Here is an 18,160-nt window from a genome sequence, read left to right on the forward strand (position 1 = left end):
CTTGGAAGTTTATAATTAAGTGATACCATCATTGCCCCCGTGTTCTGCAAAGCAGTAATCCAATTCACTTGTGATAAACTACCTGTTCTTCAGTCTCATAACTCAGCCACTGAACATTCAATTATTCTATCATAAAACAAATGGACAATGCTATTGCTGTTGTTATAATTCCAAAACAAAAAAAAAAAAGAAAGTTAAACTTGCTAAGTGAAAACAACTAATTACTCCTCAGTTCACAGTAAAATGGTAGCAGATGAATAATCAGATGAATAAGTCATTTTAGTCAAGTGGCTTGTAAATGGATGGTAGTCCATGAGGTCTAAGACTTGATATGATGCTGGGCAAATTATAGAAAATAATAGCAGTTGTTACTTTCTGAAGCTTTTCTGACCTTTCTTCCTACAGAAATTGGGCCACCCAGAAGATAATACTCCACACGTGCTTTTCTTCATCCCTTGGAGCACCTCATTTAACTCCAGACTTGAGCAATACTACAAAGCTTGTGCTTGAGACTGTGGTGACACTGCCTCAACTTTGCTCTTCTAAATAAAATACAACAATATCCTCACACAACTTCAACAAGGTCACAACAATCAGATTTTAACTGGAACAAAGGGAAAAGATGAATCTCCTTCAAGACAGCACCATCTGATCTTTGCCCCTATATAGTCTTTCTAAGGCTCTCCTTTTATAAGGAGGACACACATTTCCCATACATACATAGGATGTCATTTCTTTACTACATTCTTGATATTTATTTGGTGGTATTGAAATTCTTGATGCAGAAAATACAACATGATGGATAAATCAGCAACACTGATGGTACCACCATAGCAGCACTCTTGTCTTGGTGTCTCACCCTGTGTGATATGCAGAAATTCTGTGTGCCCTGAGAGACAGAGCTATTTCATTTGGGTAGTCTCCTGTGAGAGATAAGTGAAAGGATGGCAGCTCAGCATGCCAGTGTGGTCCAGCTGCCAACACAGAATTAAAACTTTCTCAGTCCCTACTTGAGAGATCAAGTTATCTGGGGAATAAGAAATAAACCAGGGCATAGAGAAATTCCAAGATCTACCCTAAACAAAACATCAAACATCAGTTCTAATGCTTTTAGGGATTCTTTATCGTTCTTGCTGGTACCGCAGTTTTTTCTATATCATTAAAAGCACCCCCACTCTTCCAGAATGCTTAAGAACTACTCTCATCTTGAAGTTCAGCATGAGAAGAACCAAAAGAAGTTAACACATAGATCCAAAATGAGATGCTGATATTCAAGCTCCCCTCATAACTCCAAAGTGATTCTGCTCGATAGCAGTGCGAAGCCTGGGTATGAAACTTTCCTTCTACGAACCAACATAATTTGTAGGTTATAAAATCCCAGAAGAATCTTACTGACGACAGTATGTCGTCCTCTATCCCCTACTTAATGTACAGAGAAAAAATTCCACGGTGGAATTCCACAAGAAGTATGTGAAAATAATATTCAACTTCATCAAAACATATAATTCTGTCCACTGAACCATCAAGATACCATTTGCCTTCACCAGAGCCAACGTGGGCTTTGAAGGACTCCTTTCCCTTTGTTGGACCACACAATATAGTGAACCAGCAATCTCAGCATTTCTGGTATCATCTTGGGTCTTGTTCAGTTTTCTGAAATGGATCTGCGCAAGTGGTATCACAGGCTATTCTGCTTGTGCACAAGTGATAACAGAGTAGAATCAAGGGGTCCCAGATAGGAGGAAAATGTGGAAGAAAAAAAAAGACAGCCAAAAAAAAAATAGTTTACAATTTTCACATCTCTTTCAAGAAGCTGAGCTTTACATAATAGCTTTTCAATACAACATTGATCTTCTAAGAGCAGTGAAAATCTCAGTGAAATCTAAGCAAATATTTAGCACAGATCTCAACCTCTAAACATTTAGAACAAATGGAATGTTCATAGTTGGCACTTTTCTTCACAGTAAAATCCGTTATGTTCAGAACAGTGCCTAAGCGGCTAAGTAACAAAATCTCACACAAACAAGTAGTTTTTGTCATCGATAGTGGTGCTCATTCTAGAATTTCTTCTGGTGGATAATTATCTGGCTGAAAAAAAATCCTACAACGATGAGACAATATAGCTTCTGAAGACACTTCCTTCTGGACATAGTCTGGACGTTTTGTATTTGTTCTGAAATTTCAATGCAAGGCAGTAGCACGGAAAAACAAAACCAAAAGAAACGTCTGTATGTAAAATCAGACTGATTTTGTGGAATATAAACAATACTAACCTTACACTCTTATTGCAGGCAGAGATTTAAAATAGCAAGTGCCTCCATGTGTTTTGCAAGACCAGCAATGTTTTTGTGAAGTATAGGCTGTAAAAGACGAAGAAAACAGAGCACACAAGGATAATTAGTGTTAGAAAAAAAATTATCTTACTGATAGCTCAAAATAAAACAAGAACTGCTGTATACACTGTGTGAACATTCATGGTAAAGCATACCAAACTCCTAAGCTCAGCCCTTCATGCCTTGATATTTAATAAACGATTCATTGTTATGATTGATAAAGGTCGCAGCCTACCCATCTCTAAAATTGCAGCCTTCACTTAGTCTATAAAGCTTTGTCTCTATAACAGTTTTTACCACTAGAGATTTATGTGCAGACACTCAATGTAAGCCAGGAAAACTCCATTAATTACATTTTTTTTTTTTTTAAACAGCAATATCACGTCCTTAAAAACCACAAGTCCTCAGCTAACAGATAGCTACCACCAAAATATCACCGCAGTGACAACAGCTTCTCTGTACTGCATAACGAATGGACTCCACACTGTGCTCTGCAGCCTTGCTGTCCCAGTCACAAGAGCGACTGGTGTGACTGGACATGACTGGAGTGGGCCATGATTTCTTTCTGGTTCACTTGTCCAAGTTTTCTTCTTAAGGAAACCACGGCACAGGGAAGGCTAGCTGACACAGTTAAGGCATACGTCAGATACAGGTGTCTGGAAACAATACTTTGGCTGCACAATTCAGATATTGCTTCTCATTTTTGTGTTGGTGGCGGGCTGTGCTCCAGATCTGATTCTATCATACACACAGCCTCAGGATTTCACAATCTGCTCGGTGAGGTGAGAAAGAGATGGTGCAGGGCTCCTCCTGGATCTGTCAGAAAGGTTTGACACAAAGGGCTTAATAACAGATATTTTAATAAGGTAGAATGAGAAGAGGAATATACATAGCGAATAAATCTTATGATAGGAACCCCATATTCACAGGGCATTAATCAGAACTTGGATTTTCCCACAATGCTCTGCTCAGATCCTGTTCATATTTCTCATCATTCAAGCTAAGCTATGAAATCCTTACAAGAAAGCAGCTTTATTCATCTTTTACTTCCACTGCCAAAGAGAAATGCCATTCTCATAAAAACCCCCCACAGCACCATCAGATAAATGCAAGGCAGGTGCCACCACACTGTGCTGCATGGAGGCTATGTAGAGCAGGCCAGTGGCCTTGCCAGTGGCAGCAGGGCCAGCACCCAGCTATCCCACTGCATGGTTCACAGGCTACCCAGGGCACCTACAGTGCCCTGTACTTATGTGCTACAGTCCTGCCTGGTGAAGAGATATAAAGAAAGAAACCCAAGAGATCTCACAATGGGAAGGGGAAGAGAGGTGGGCAAAGACACTGCAAGCCCAGCTATGAGAAAGGAAACACTTCAGAAGACATTTCAAGAGGGGTTGCAAGCAGACACAAGAAACAGCCTAGTAATGTTCCCTTTCATGCTGAGGAAGGGGATCATCCATACTGCCCCTCATTGCTCATACATCATGTGAACGGGATGGCACGTGCCTTCAAGCACCCAGCAAGGAAGAGGAGGGAGGTGCCAAGGATGATGCTGACCTGTCTGAGAGCGCCTGGAGACTTTAGAGACACAACAGGCCAGCTATCACGCAAGTCACAGGGAACAGTCAGGAGAACTGACCACTTCAGACATGTTCATTTTTCTTCACTTTGATGCCCGTCATTTTTTTTGAAAATGGCAATTCTCCCTGACTTCCGATGGTTCTGATTTTAATTTCACAAGTTTGTGATATTCAGTACTAGGTAACACCAGAGCCATTAGGCATTACTTCAATTCTAAGCTGTTAGAAAGTCATTTCAATTGAAAGCATTTTATGAGCAAAGGGTAAGAAAAAGAGCGACTTCTAAGTTATGCTAAAAAAATAAAATAAAAAAAAATCTCTGCACTTGCTGATAGGAGAGAAGAAAGCACACAAGGAATTGCAAAAACACTGTGAAATGGAAAACAAAAGTGCAGCCTGTTTTTCCTTAGCATTCTTAATCCTTTTCTGCTAATCAAGTATTAGATAACACATTGTTTACATGCCTCCCTACGTACTACACTAAAAGACAGAAAGAAAGTCTCTGCCTGATCCGTCTAGAGACTGTATCAGCTTCAACTGCTACAGGCATCAGCTGCAAGGTGATACACAATCAGCATCAACCTCCTGACATTACTGCGTACCCAGAGCATATGTGTGTGAACTGCAACTAGAAAACTCAACATAGAGCAGCCCAAAATTGCAGTGCAGACCTACACCTGCTGGGCAATCCTAATGTCTTTTGTAGAACTTAAAGTGGAACGGACCCTGCACAAGTGACTGTGCAGCAAAAGATGTAACACTGAAGTCACAGGATGCCAAAACCAAAGATATCACAGTGAGATAAAACCAAAGCATCTCACAGTGACTGTTCACTATAGTAAAGTATGCTGTTCAAAATCAGCATGCTTTGCTTCTTGACAGAATTTTGAAGGAAAGCTGCACCTCTGCAGGACTACAGTAGACGTAACTGAAAAGTGAATCCCATCCACATGACTGCTGCTGGGTGTCAGTACTGCATCTTCATTTTTTTTTATTTTTAACCAAAGGAGAAAAGACAAAAATTCAAATCACCCAGTCTCTGAAAAGTGTGTTGGTTCCTACACCCTTTTTCACTTGAAGCTGCCACTCTGAAGGGGCATCAAAGGAGGTGACATTTTTTGCTGTGACAGATCTAACAAAATTTGCTCTTCTGAAAGATTTTAACAGGCTCACAACAGGTCATAATGGTATGCAAAAGTGCTGGATGGGAGCAGGAGCTCAGCCTGTTTTCCTTGAATATCTGCAGGTGAGGAAGAATAGGCCAGTGGCTACAGCACTGGTAATTTCCCACTGTAAAGACTAAGGGGGTTTTAGGCACAGCTGCAGGACGAGAGAGGCTGTCAGTATTTACAGGCTGCTCAGGAGACACAAGCTTAGCATAGACTACACCAAAGGGCTTGAAACTGTATTTCTGTTGCATCCAGGGGATCTTTGGAGATACGGGGCTGGTTTATTTCTCTTCTGAAGCAGAAGCCCTTTTTGGTTCCAGAACACAGTGCCCCCAACAAGGACTAGAATATTAATTTCTAAGGAAAGGTCACAATCCGATTTTTGTTATTGTTAGTCTTCAATCAAAACCATACAAAAAATAACAACAAAAAAGCAGTAATGACTTTCCATCAGTGTCTTGAAGGCTTTTATGTGCTCAGAAATTACTCTAAGGAAGAAGTTTGCTTTTTTTTTTTGCCACCTAGAATTTTAAACTAAGGCTGTCGTGCTTGAGAATATAACAGTGACACCACATGCCAAAGAGATAGCCTAAGTTTTTACAGACTTTTTTTAAAATAAAATAGTACAGTAAAAAGTTGACTACATACCTCTGTGCTAGACTCACTCTAATCCTGTTACACTTGTAACTGTACTGTCTAATGGAAGGACTCTAAAAAGAAATCTCCTAATAAATCTAAATACATCTGTATGTCTGATCACGACCCGCTTATTTCAGCTTGTTAACACAGCCTGAATCATCACGTTGATAGTAGTCCTAATGAGTCACTTCTGGGCAAATAAGTGAAGCCTGTTAAATATCTTAATAAGTTTTCACAGAGCACTTGAAACTGACCCATAGTTTTTGCAATCCACAAAATACACCTGGAAGGAAAAGTGCAGCGATCTGTGCCTCACCCAGCTGGACAAAGCCATCACGTCCCACTTTTAATGAGAGCCACACTAATTGCCTTTGCAGGGCAAAACAAAGAGAGATTAAAAAAAGACAACAAAACAAAACGCAAGGAAAGGACAGAGAACTACAGGCTCAGGCTTGAGGTGGAATCCAAACTCATGCCCTGACAATATTAAGTATTACCTCTTCGGGGCTGAGTAAAACCACAAAGAGCAATCACCCTGACATCAGATATTAAAAACACCTCTAAAAGACACCTTACTTGAGAATATAGTTATAGCCTCAGCATATGGTAGATGTTTCCCTCCAATAACTGAGAAAAATAAAGTTGATGTTATTTAAAAACAATAAAAAAAAAGCATACCAAAAAGAAAACCACAAAGCAAATAAGGGATTTAATTCTTGTGAAGCATACTAGATCTTAATTTCTTTACATATATTCGATAAATGGCTTTTTCACTACTTGAAAGTACTGGGTGCCATCTTGTTGTCTATGTCTGGAGATGCTGGAGGCTGCTGTGCAATGAAACAAAGCCCTGCTAGAAAATGGCAGAAGTCCCACTGCACTAACTCATGGATCCACATCAATGTAAGCTGAGGACTGCATCAGGAGAGCCTACACTGCATTAAACACAAGTGGAGGTTTGCCATGTCTCTGAAGCCAAAGACAGAAATGAACTTGAAAATTCAGAATTCTTCACATACAAAAGGCAGAGCAGCTAGCAAAAACATGTTAGAAAAGCACTTCTGTTAAAATGGCTGTTGTAGACATATTAAACTACAAGGCTAGTTTCCCTCCAAGTACCTCTTTCCTGTCTACTGTATTTCAAATGTCCAACACATTTTGTGTTATTTCAGGCTAGTTCTGATCACCCTAAATCCATACAGCATTCTGCAACTCAATCTGTAGCTTCCCTGACTTTCAGTTTCTGCTCTGAACAAATTGAAAGGGGAAAGCACAAAGCAAACTTCTTCAAATTCTCTCTTTGACCCATAATGCTCAGCTTACAGCTCCCTGTACTAAGGGAATTACCTCCAAGCCATTATCCAAGAAGTAACCACTGCCTGGGAGTCCCAGAAAACAAGTTCTGAAAGCTGCAGGGAAGCCAGAGGGCCACAGACTGCAAGTCATGCCAACACTTTCCTAAAAACAGCAACATAACCTTAAAAGAAATCTCAGGGGATGTTCCAGCTTTTTCACAGGAGAGAAACTTCCAGCCACTGCTAGCGAGTTTCTCTTCAGTATCATCTAGCCTGGTTATTTCCACACATTATCATATTCTGGTTTGCTTCTTGTCATGCTTATGGGTGATGAGGTGTTTCCAATCTGGATCTTCTCTCACTGGGGCATTTTTCAATGTTTCAAGAGCTGTCACACAGACCAGAAACAAATGGGAGAGAGGGTATCCATGTAACAGCACAGCTAGGAAAAACAATATATTTGCAGCAGGGAATAAAAGGTTCCTAATGGAAGAGCATTTACAAGGACGTAGATTTTGTCTCTAATTAACTGTGCTCTTGTTCTCCCATATTTGTGGGAAAGAAAGAAGCCTGCTCCCTTGGTTTTGACAAGCTCACCTTCCAGCTCTCTTCATTTGCCCTCATTTCTCTTCAAGTCACCCTCTTCCCTCCATGCGTTTTCTTCAATCCCAGGAGGACACAACAAGAGAGGGCTTGCCAGTGACTCTGGAGGTGGTGGCCAGGATAGCATACATGCTGTCAAGTATATCCTTGCTGGTCTCACTACCCACCTTCCTACTGCTTTGTAAGGGGCAGGCTTCTTTGAGAGCACGATTAAAATAGTTAGAAGTACAGTCACTTTTCCAGTGTAAGAACCAGACTGCTTGGAAACAAAACAACTGATTTCTAAAGAAACTGCTTTGCAGGTGTGTTACCCAAATTGGGCAAATGGTCACGGCAAGCAGGGATGGAATCTGTGCATTTCATGTTACATGAAAGCTGTGTTACTCGGCCTGTCCCACAACAAATAAATAAATCACATTTTACATTTGCACATGAAACAAAGAAAGATAAATAATGAATTGTGAGGAGCCTGGTGCTAAATGAGAACGAATGGAAAACCAAGACTCTGGCTAACCCAGCTAAGAGAGAATTCTGAAATAAAGTGCCTTAAAGAAGCAGAACCTGAAGCATATTTTCTACTTGCGTTATGTAAACAAATTATCTGGCTCAGCACAGTGATGCTGTGATATTACTACACTTTCTGCATTATATCTTCTCCCCAGTGGGAGAAAAATAGACTGGACTTGATGGACAATGTTAAAAGTATGAATCTGTAACCTGTACTGTTGAAGAGGTCACTCTGCCAATCACAAAAAAAAAAAAGCATGGTTAGTTTTCTTAAAAGGAGATTATAGAAGAAAAGCAAAGTAATTTTTTTGTCATTTGAATTTCAAATGTATGTTTGCTACAGAGGGGTGGCAGAAGTAAGTAATACACATTTTGTAGTGTGCTAATTGCATCCGAAGCACCTCAATGGCTTTTTAATTTTGGTTCCTTTGCTCCTCCCCAGTTTAAGTCCATTTCCTTGCCTCCCAGTTCATCATTTTTTCTTTTGGATTTTTCTCATTTCCATATTTTTTCAGCTAATCTCCTCTTTTCCCTCTTTATCACTCCTGTTCCTAATCCCTAAATTCAGTTTTCCATATATATAGGCTGTTAGATTTTGGTACTCTTCTTTGAGGCAAAAAAAAAGATCTTGTTTCCTTTACTTTTCTTGCTGTTCTTTCTCTGCCAGTACAGACAAGATTGAATGCCAAAACTATCGCACAGTCCAATTTTAGAGACTGTGTATGAACAATTCTCAAATATATTTTCATGGGCATTTCTTCTCTCATGGCCTTAAAATCATGTTATACTTCTCCTTTTCCACCTTTCAGCCAGTTGTTTTATCTGATTTTCCTTTTGAGGTCAGAATAGAACTGCAGGCCATGCACCAATACAAAGCTGGAGGGAAGAAAAGGGGCTGTTTGGATTCGGTGTGCCTGCCTGAAAGCCCTGAGAAACAAACACAGACCCAGAAAAAACAGATTTAGAATCCATTTCTGAAGCTGTAGGATGTTCAAGACCTATGTTAAATGTTGAAGTATGTGTTTTACTCCATACCAGTTGTTGCTTACAAGAGAAAATGCTATTGTGGATCTTGACTCTTCATGCATACAATACCCTAATCCAATTCTCCTCCAGGGAACAGCATGCAGAGGATTTCACCTCAGCTCTCACTACCTCCTTGGGTCCTCACTTGTTCCACACTTGATAGGCTCAATAGTTTGCTGGCTCAGAAGTTTGAGTATTCCTTAATATACCCCTTTCAGTGAGTACAGTCATTATCGGTTGTAATGTTTTTGGCACATTTGCAAAAGTATAGATTTCACCTTCTCTCACTCAGGACCTCTGTCCCTATGGGTTTGGTAATGCTCCCAACCAAGATGTCACGTTAGGGAGTTGTGTGGAGCAGCTTTCAGAATGGGCATCATTTAAACACCTTGGTGAGGTTCAGCTTACTTTACAAGTTGGGCAAGAGCTAAGCACAGTCATGGTGCAGGGTTATGTGCATGTTGCATCCCCAGCGAGGCTCCCCCAGCTCAAAAGGCCCCAGTCTGCCAATAGCCTGGCACCCTCACCATCCCAGTTACCAACATATTAGATGCTCTGCAAGGCCCCCAGTAGTCAGTCATATACTAGTTCCCTAGTTTAGGTGTTCCCTAGCTTAGGTCTTCCCTTCATGGGTAGCTCAATATACCAGTCAGGTTTCCTAGGCATATCTCAGCACTCATTTCCATGCAGCTACCCTCTCCCCCCTTATTTCTAGGATCTCTCTTCCAGCCAAGATCTTCACATTCTTTCTAAGAGCTCTCTGGAACATCATGGCCTTGATTTCCATGTCTGAACAGTCAGTGTGCAGAAGCACTGTGAATGTTCAGTATCAGGCTAGTGGTACTCATGTTTCTTCTCCATTTGGAGAATTCAAGATGTGTCATGTGTTTGTTTTGTTTTTTAAACTTTTCACAATATCAAAATTACAGCCAGCACTTATCAGCTGTGGCTAGCAAGAAGCAAGCTTCTCCTTGAGATTCCAAAGTTTGATTTCAGACACTCACCCACACAAGCACCCAATTTTATTCTGCCCACTGACATTCACAATTAAAGTTGTTTGTTTGTTTGTTTTTAACCTACAACAGCACCTGAGTGCAATATGCAACCAGATGCTGGTTTACAGACCAGCAGTCTTCACTGGTTCAAGTTTTAAGAGCTGCAAATACCACCTCATGCTTCCCTCTTTCATAACTCTGCTGATAGTCTGTAGCCAATGTGGGTTCAGCAGTCAAGATGATCACTTTCAGAAACAGAAAAGGAGTAGTGTAGGCTCCTGCCATGAAACCACAAAGTCACTCCGAATAATCAGTCATACACCACTGTGTTTTCCTGGTCTTTGATTCTGCAAATTCAAGAAACATCCGGAGATACTCAGCATCAATTTTCAGAACCTGCCACATGTTTCTGTCAGCTGCTACGTACCTCACGGGGTCAGAGAAGTTTCAAAGAAGGCAGGATGTGGGTAAGTTAACTGCACAACCTAATTTACTGAAGAAAGTCATAAGACTAAAATTTGAAATGAAGAAGTAGTGACAAAGAACACTCCATTCCCTCTTCGGCACATCCACACTGATTAATGACTATATTTCAGAGGCAAAATCATGTCTAGTTTCTGAAGAGGCAAAGGAGGCTGTGACATGACAATGGAAGTCACAGGACAGCCTCCACATCACTCACTCTCTCAGATAGCCCATTTCTCAACCCGGCACCCACAGAAGCTTTACCAAGCACTACTGATAGAGTCCAAATAGCACACAATCTTGGCAAGATGGAGAAGTGCAAATCATAGGCCTTAGCTTTACTGAAGCAGACAAAGTAAATTTAAACACTACAGAAGAAAACTGCAAACACTGACCACCATACTGTATTTTAGAATGGGAACAGAAATGGCCATCAACAGAAGCTACTGTGGCACAATTTCTCATGTAGCTAGAGCATACATTATCCAAACAGGACTCTATTCAAATTTCAGAGTTAATATTGAGCAAAGTACCAAGAAACTTCTAGTGACCATACACAATTAGAACCATGGTTACATCTCACATGACAGGAGCTCAGGGGTCTCTGCTTCAAGAACACTACCAGCACGTTGATGAAAATGGTTTTTAGTCACCATCTCACACAACTTTCCACTGACATGCACTGTAATGCTGGCACAAAGCCAAGTTATTTTAATACTGAAAGTACCAGTACTATTTTGTAGGATTAAGAATTTGCATCTGGATCTCTCTCTTACAAGGAGAGAGCAGTTTAGGTACAAAGTCAGTATGTTCAGGACGATGCACCAGTTTTGCTTCAGAAAGCCCTGTGGAGCAGGGCCAACGCAGTTTCAGATGAATTGTCCTGCTGAATACAAGTTTAAAACTGCATTCAAACCAAAGTGCTTGGATAGTTCAGGGCTTAAAAAATTTCTGTTTCAGCCAGTTTTCAGATTAACCTCTGTACTTTCTTCACAACCTATAGCACTATGGAGGGATGCAAGAATTCCCTATGCTGCCATTCATTTTATGCATTACAGATATTAGTATCTACATTGTATTATGTATTCCTGAGATTTTTTCAATGAAAGCAGAAGCGTTCTTGTAGCTGTAAGGAACTGAGCAGCTATTTGAAGTCATTTATGCATCCTGCTGTGGAGAGCTGCAAAGCCAGGCATGCACCTCTTGATCTCACAGCCAGCAGCAACCCTCCCAATCTCCCCACCCCAGCACCACTTGGGGAAAGAGATAACTGCTGATAGCTGAGGCTTGTTCTGCCTTCCCAGTCAGCTGTGCAAACCGTGCAGAAATCCTACTATGAACAATGTTTTAATCTTGTTCCAATACCCTTTCTCCCAACCCCGTGCAGGCAGGCAAACTAACCCATCTCCTGCATGGCTTTGCTAAGCCTCAGAAGTCTTTTGTTCTGCTTCCGACTGTGTGACTGTGTTGCCTGCAGTCCAGCAGTTTTGTTTTGAAGACTAGCATCAGAATCCTTCTCTCGATGGTTTTAGTGCTTTAGTAAAGGGTTTTCTTTGTCTTAAATGTTTTTACAAGCTCAAAAGTATGTTTGTGAAGAGCACCTTCTCTGCCTGCAGGACAGTATACAATGATGTGACATTCCATTCACTAAATTTAATATTATCAAAGGAGGGAAAAATTCTCAGAATTCTTCTCTCCAGTTTTCTTTGTTTTTTATCTGTTCACTAGGAAAAAAAAGAACTTTCAATTATGAAAGGTCAGCTGTTTAGTGATAAAAATCCAAATAATGCCTCACACAAAATACAGATATTTATATTCAAAGACATAAGGACTTGCAACAACTACTCTGCATCTCGGAGTACAGCAGAATAACAAGCAAACTTCTATTCTGAATATTGAGTCTGTATCTTGCTGCACCAATCTTTCAGCAGCTGATCTTAATAGAAAGATCTTTGCACCATCTTGTGACCCAAAACCACCCAAACCCGAGGGAAACAAAATGACTCAGAAGAAGTTCAGAATATATTTCTCCCTATACTGCCTGCGCTGTTGGCATTTGCTTTTTTCACACCAAAACGAGAGAAGGTATAAGGTCAAGTGCTTTCACACTTTGGAAAATGAAGGCTGAACATCATCCAGGTCAATGAGCACAAGAGTTGGTTTTGGTAGTACAAACTGTTACCAAGTGCACCTCACCTCACTGAAGCACCACCAGAACCAGAGACAGTTCTGTCACAACATTCCAGTAATGTTTGTCAACAGAATAAAGAAAAAACAAGTGGTTTTTCATCTAAGTAGTTAATCCAGAAACATCAATCTCACCCTGAGAATCTCCAGTCAGGTTAAGGATGAAGACAACACCCAGCCATAAGTACTTTGGGAGCAACATGCACCAGCAAGGTGCTTCCAGAGCTCTGCAGAACACATGGGAACCTGGAGGAAGGCCACCCTATCCTATAAGATGGCCATCAAGCTTTCTGGCTGTTACAACATAGAAGAAGAAAGCAGGCATAAATGTTGGTAATTTGTGTTTAAAACAGTCCCAGACTCCGTTGCAGGTAACACAGGTAAAGCAGCTCACAGCTAATATCTGAACTGATTTGGGATTAAGATTTAAAGACTTTTCTGCTAAAGCATCTTTTAGATTGTGAAATATACTTTTAAATAAAAGTCATTTAGGAAAATGACTGAGATTTATGGATACTGATTGTTATCTCCTCTCCATCAACATGCAGCAGGTGTTTGGACCACTCCTGCTCAGTGAAGAGACCTTTGCTGAGAAAGTCTTATCCTGAGCCTAAGACAGTTGGAATAACAGCTAATTAAGCCATAAGGAGAAGTGGGACAGAAATGCAAAGGGAAATAGAAACAGGACAGCATTTTGGGGTGCAACATAAGAGAACGGAGAAAATATTGCAAAAGTTGACATTTTGAGTATGCTCTGGAAAGGGCTCCTACATGGAGAAAGATGTGCTGACTCTAAACTCTATTTGGTCACATTTGCCCAAAACAGTGAAAATCAATGCTAGTAAAGAGAAGTATGCAGCAGCTCTAATAGCCAACATGAGCACAAACATGCTTGCTTGCTTACAGTGCCTATAGGACTGCTTGTAGATTCAGTATCAAGCTCTGAGCCCCGAGGCCCTCACCTGGGCTGTTGACCACAACACAGCTCCAGGCACTAAGGCACATTTCCCATTCATTTTACTTATTTCCAGGCTATCTTCGTACTAATCCAGACAGAAGCTTAGTGCAGAACTTCAGGCCAAGACCTTGTCCAACTCCCTTGTGAGCATTGTCATCCTGCCTCTGGTCTGCTGCTCATTGCAACCCTGAGGGCTATTGCCTTTCAGTCATATTTACAGGGGGCGAACTGGGCTATAATCAGAGATGCACAAATGTAAATACAAACCATGAGTATGGCAAGAGTTCACTAGTTAAAAATACAAATACTCTTGAGGTATCATGAAGTTAGTCATTTAACAAAAGCAGGACGTAGGCTATGAGGTGAAGAAGGCAAGCTTTGCAGCGTGAGACACAAGGCAGGCATCATGTCAGCTTCACGCTCTTCTGTTCCTCTTGGCTGACTTCCTAGACACACACCACAAGCCAAGAGCCTCAAACCAAAAAATTCTTTCTTGAACAAGTGAAAACCAGAAAGTCCCTATAAGCTGACCTTTTGCACGCAACAAAAATGCAGATGCAGGCCACAGAAGGGTTGGGCAAATCCAAAAAGGTATTCTTTGCTCTCACTCAAGCAGGTAGAAGCCTTAGCCACATGCATATCAAGGTCTCAAGCAGACATAGGCAATCTAATCGTACTAGTACATCACAGACATAAAAACTCCATTACAAAGCATTCCCAAAGCATAAGTCTGTTCCTCTTACTGAAAGTCATGCTAGCCCATCGCTAGACGACCAATTACTTCAGTACAAAGGGACACACCAGTAAACACAGCTATGTAGTGAGCTGGTTTGAGGCAAAATTATACCCACTTCAAAGGAAAGTCAAATTTTTGAATATACTCCTGACTGTGTGCCTCAGCAAGGAGCTGCATTCTGCAGGCTGAGGCTTTTCAACATCAAAGCAAGGCAGTTTAAGAAGAAACTTGAATAAACAACCCCTCAGTTTTTTTGCTATGCAGGTCAAGAGGGAGATGAAGCAGCAAACTAACCCAGAACTCTGTTGTTGTGAGACACATCAGGAATAAGAGCAAAGATCTTCTGTGCTGAAGATGTCAGTACACCTAGCCATTCAAATAAGCCACATCTAGAATATGTAAATACAGCAGAGTTTTTTTTTCCCCCCACGTTTAGTGCATAAATCTATATACTGTAACACCAATAAAGCAGATTAGAAGCATGGTTTCAGAGAAAGGTTTGACTGTCCCAGAGACTCTCTATCCCCTCTTCGCATGGCTTTCCATCTTCATTTAAACCATATGTTTTACTACAGCTCTGAGTGCTCAACACTCTGGAAAACTGCACCAGTAAATTAGGGGATTGTTTATGTCTGCTTGTACAGAAATCCTTCCTGCTAGCTACAGTAATGAACGAGCAAAGCTTTCATTTGTTGCACTGTTGCTAACCATTTCTCTAATGCATCACTGCCTAGAGTTTGTGGAAAGATCAGTCTTTGGTGAGACAGGAACTGTGCTCAGCAAGTATTTCCAGGACAATTTGGAAAAGGTTTCATCTAACTGCAGTTCTTCTGTTTAAGCTCAGGAAGAATTGCGAGCCCCAAGCCTGACAATAGGCCTCTATTAATATTTGGAGAATTAGTTGTTTTATTAGAGAAAAAGGCCAGGCAGTCAGAAAGAGATTTTGTGAGCTCAGACTAAAAATAGTAGTAAGCATTTATTCATCTGTAAGCCTGTTTATCTTGGATAGTTTTTCATTGATTTTACTGGGGCTCTTCCAGGTCTCTAAGCTTGAAAAGCTTTTAACAAATAAAGGTGGTTCTTTGACAGATGGGCTGTTTCCAAGCTTTCAGAGCAAGAAGCTCCCTTTAACCTTTGCAGCAAGGCCATCAATAAAGGCGATGATCAAAGAGGGCCAAATTCTGCCCTTCACGGTACAGAACTGTATAATCACAATTCCCCAGAGAACACAAGGCTCCTTTCTCTCAGTACACATGCAATAACCAAATAAACAAATGGAAAGCAGCTCCCAGGCTTTAATGCCACATGCACATTTAACTGTCCCGGTCTTCCAGATAAGTGATCAGCCTGGGTCACCACAGGCACAGAGATTATTAAGAAGATGACAAGTCACACAAAAGCAGGTAACATGCTACTGGAACTGTACCTCCTCTTGCATTAGACTTAATACACATTTGGAGATGGTATTTCTAAACATCTGTACCAAAACATTGATTTTATTTTGGATATAAAACACTTCACTAGGAAGATTCATATCTGAAATGCAAACTCTTCTGATGTAAAAGATAGCAAGCATAAATCAGAGAACAACAGAAAAGCTGAGGAAGAAGAGGGAGCGTGCTGCTGTCCTGAGCAGAAATTCAGTTAAGTTGGAATTCTGCCAGCAGAACAGGAGCACGGGGCACTGACAGCCCCTAGTAAAGTTCCAGTGGGTCTTTCTGAAATCTTGACTGTGATTGCTGTCTTAGTCAAACAAGAGTGAATGCAAGTTTTCCTCCTTCAAACTCCTTTGCAGAAGTTTACATAGATTATATTGATCACAGAAGTTATCCTCTTTTTGCATCACAGGCATTTTCACTAGCAGCTGCCAAGTTCCTCAGTATTGCTCAGTAATCATCTGTGAGTGGATACAGTCTCTATATAGGATACAAACACCCACCAGTCTCATAACTGGATCCTTTGGAGTACAGAGTATGTCTTCAGTGTCCTGTCCACCATAAATTGCTTAACACAGAGCTTAATACCTAAGATAAACCTCTTTCAAAGCTTAAAAGGCTACCTCTGCTTGCAAATTAAAGCAGCTTAGTGTGTCTAATCAGAAAATCTATGTCCCACAAAAAAGATATTGTCATCCCCATTAAACAAAGAATTATCCACTGAATGTCGATGGAAAAAAACTGGCTGTTTGAAGAAAATCCCTTTAAACATACTCCTCAATTACCCGTTTCCAAAACTAATTGGAGTGTACTGTATTACACAAACAAAAAACGTCACTGATTAATGTCTTCATGGAATCTTACCTCACTTTAAGTGAAAATTTTTAGGACAGATTTTTGAAGTACAGCTAGTAATACAAGCACTGTCATTTCTGGGTGCAAAACCTGACGTCCTTGATAGAAAACTGCTTTTCAGAGAGTGTCAAACCCCTTCTTTTTGAAAATCAGCATTCAGTGCCCAGCCCAGTAAAGTCAATGAAAAACTTCACTTACTGTAAGCAGTGAAGGATTTCCCATTCCCAACTTTTAACTTGGTCACAGGAAGAGCAGCTGAAAGAAGGCAAAAAGGCTGGGTCTGGAAAAAACAAAACAAACAAACAAACACAACAACAACAAAAAGCCTAGATAAAAGTAATTACCTGGTAGAGTTCAATCTGAAGTTTTAAAAAAATGTCAAAATTTTGTTTTTAGAATGTCCTCTGATCTCTTTTCACTGCCCCTCTCACCAGGTATCAGAAAGGACTAACATATCTCCACATTGACAGTCTCTTATAAGCAACTATATCTTGTGCTGGCTCCAAACCACATTCAGATCATGACTACTTGCCAAATGATATTAAAATGAAAAGCATATAAAAACAACCATCAAATCATACATTAGATTCATTTATTTTCTCAGAGCAGGATAAAATGTTCATAAGCAGTTGTTAACTTCAGTTTCACTTCTATTTTCAGTTCTTCACTTGAAGTTTCACATCCTAGTATGGTGCTTTTACTGTCAAGCTAGGCTTGACACATCTATCTTAGCATTTGAGTCCAGATCACAAGTTCCCTTTCAAAAAAATCTCCCAATAATCTTCCATTTCAGTGAACTTCACATGTTGATAAAGCGATTGCGATTGTTACTTACTTCTCCCCACTCCCTTACTTTGTTTTTGTTTTGTTTTTCTTTTTTTCTCCCAGAAACATATTTCTTGCTGTTTGCATTGTGGCTACTTAGCATATCTGTTTGGCATTTGGAACCTGCACGCTGTGAATGGTCACTGATCATTGGTTCAAAGGGATTCTAAATGCCATTTGGGATAATTAATCACAGGCAATAGAAATGTTGTAATAATACCTATGAAAACATTTCATATTCAAAGTCTCTACCTGCTGAGGCTGTTCAAGTGCAGCATGCAGACTGCAATTCAGTCTTTGGTGTATCTGAACACACCATAAGGATCATAAGCAAACAGAGCTAATGGTTTTTTTAGCTGTAAGGCTAGTTCTACAAAAACACATAATGCCAATGTATATCACTTATAGGTGCAGGTTTTATTCCATTGAGCATATTTTTATTACTCAAAGTTTCAAAAATATTGTTGTTTATTCACTGTCTACTACTCTACCAGATTGAATTAGACCCCTTAAAACTGTCACAGAATTTTCTGGCAAACCGTAACAGGCAT

At 40.4% G+C, this 18,160-nt stretch overlaps 1 long non-coding RNA gene across 1 annotated transcript in view; it reads right to left on the reverse strand.

Moving 5' to 3' along the window:
- LOC116216535 overlaps positions 1-17,854 on the reverse strand; it is a 79,386-nt gene extending 61,532 nt beyond the window's left edge. The window contains exons 1-2 of the long non-coding RNA XR_004159463.1: positions 16,983-17,854; positions 2,274-2,360 (exon numbers count right to left, since the gene is read on the reverse strand). This is a non-coding gene — a long non-coding RNA (uncharacterized LOC116216535). The remainder of the gene's footprint in view (positions 1-2,273; positions 2,361-16,982) is intronic.
- Positions 17,855-18,160: the final 306 nt, after the last annotated feature.

Source organism: Meleagris gallopavo, chromosome 4, assembly GCF_000146605.3.
Source record: "Meleagris gallopavo isolate NT-WF06-2002-E0010 breed Aviagen turkey brand Nicholas breeding stock chromosome 4, Turkey_5.1, whole genome shotgun sequence".
NCBI classification, from domain to species: Eukaryota; Metazoa; Chordata; class Aves; order Galliformes; family Phasianidae; genus Meleagris; species Meleagris gallopavo.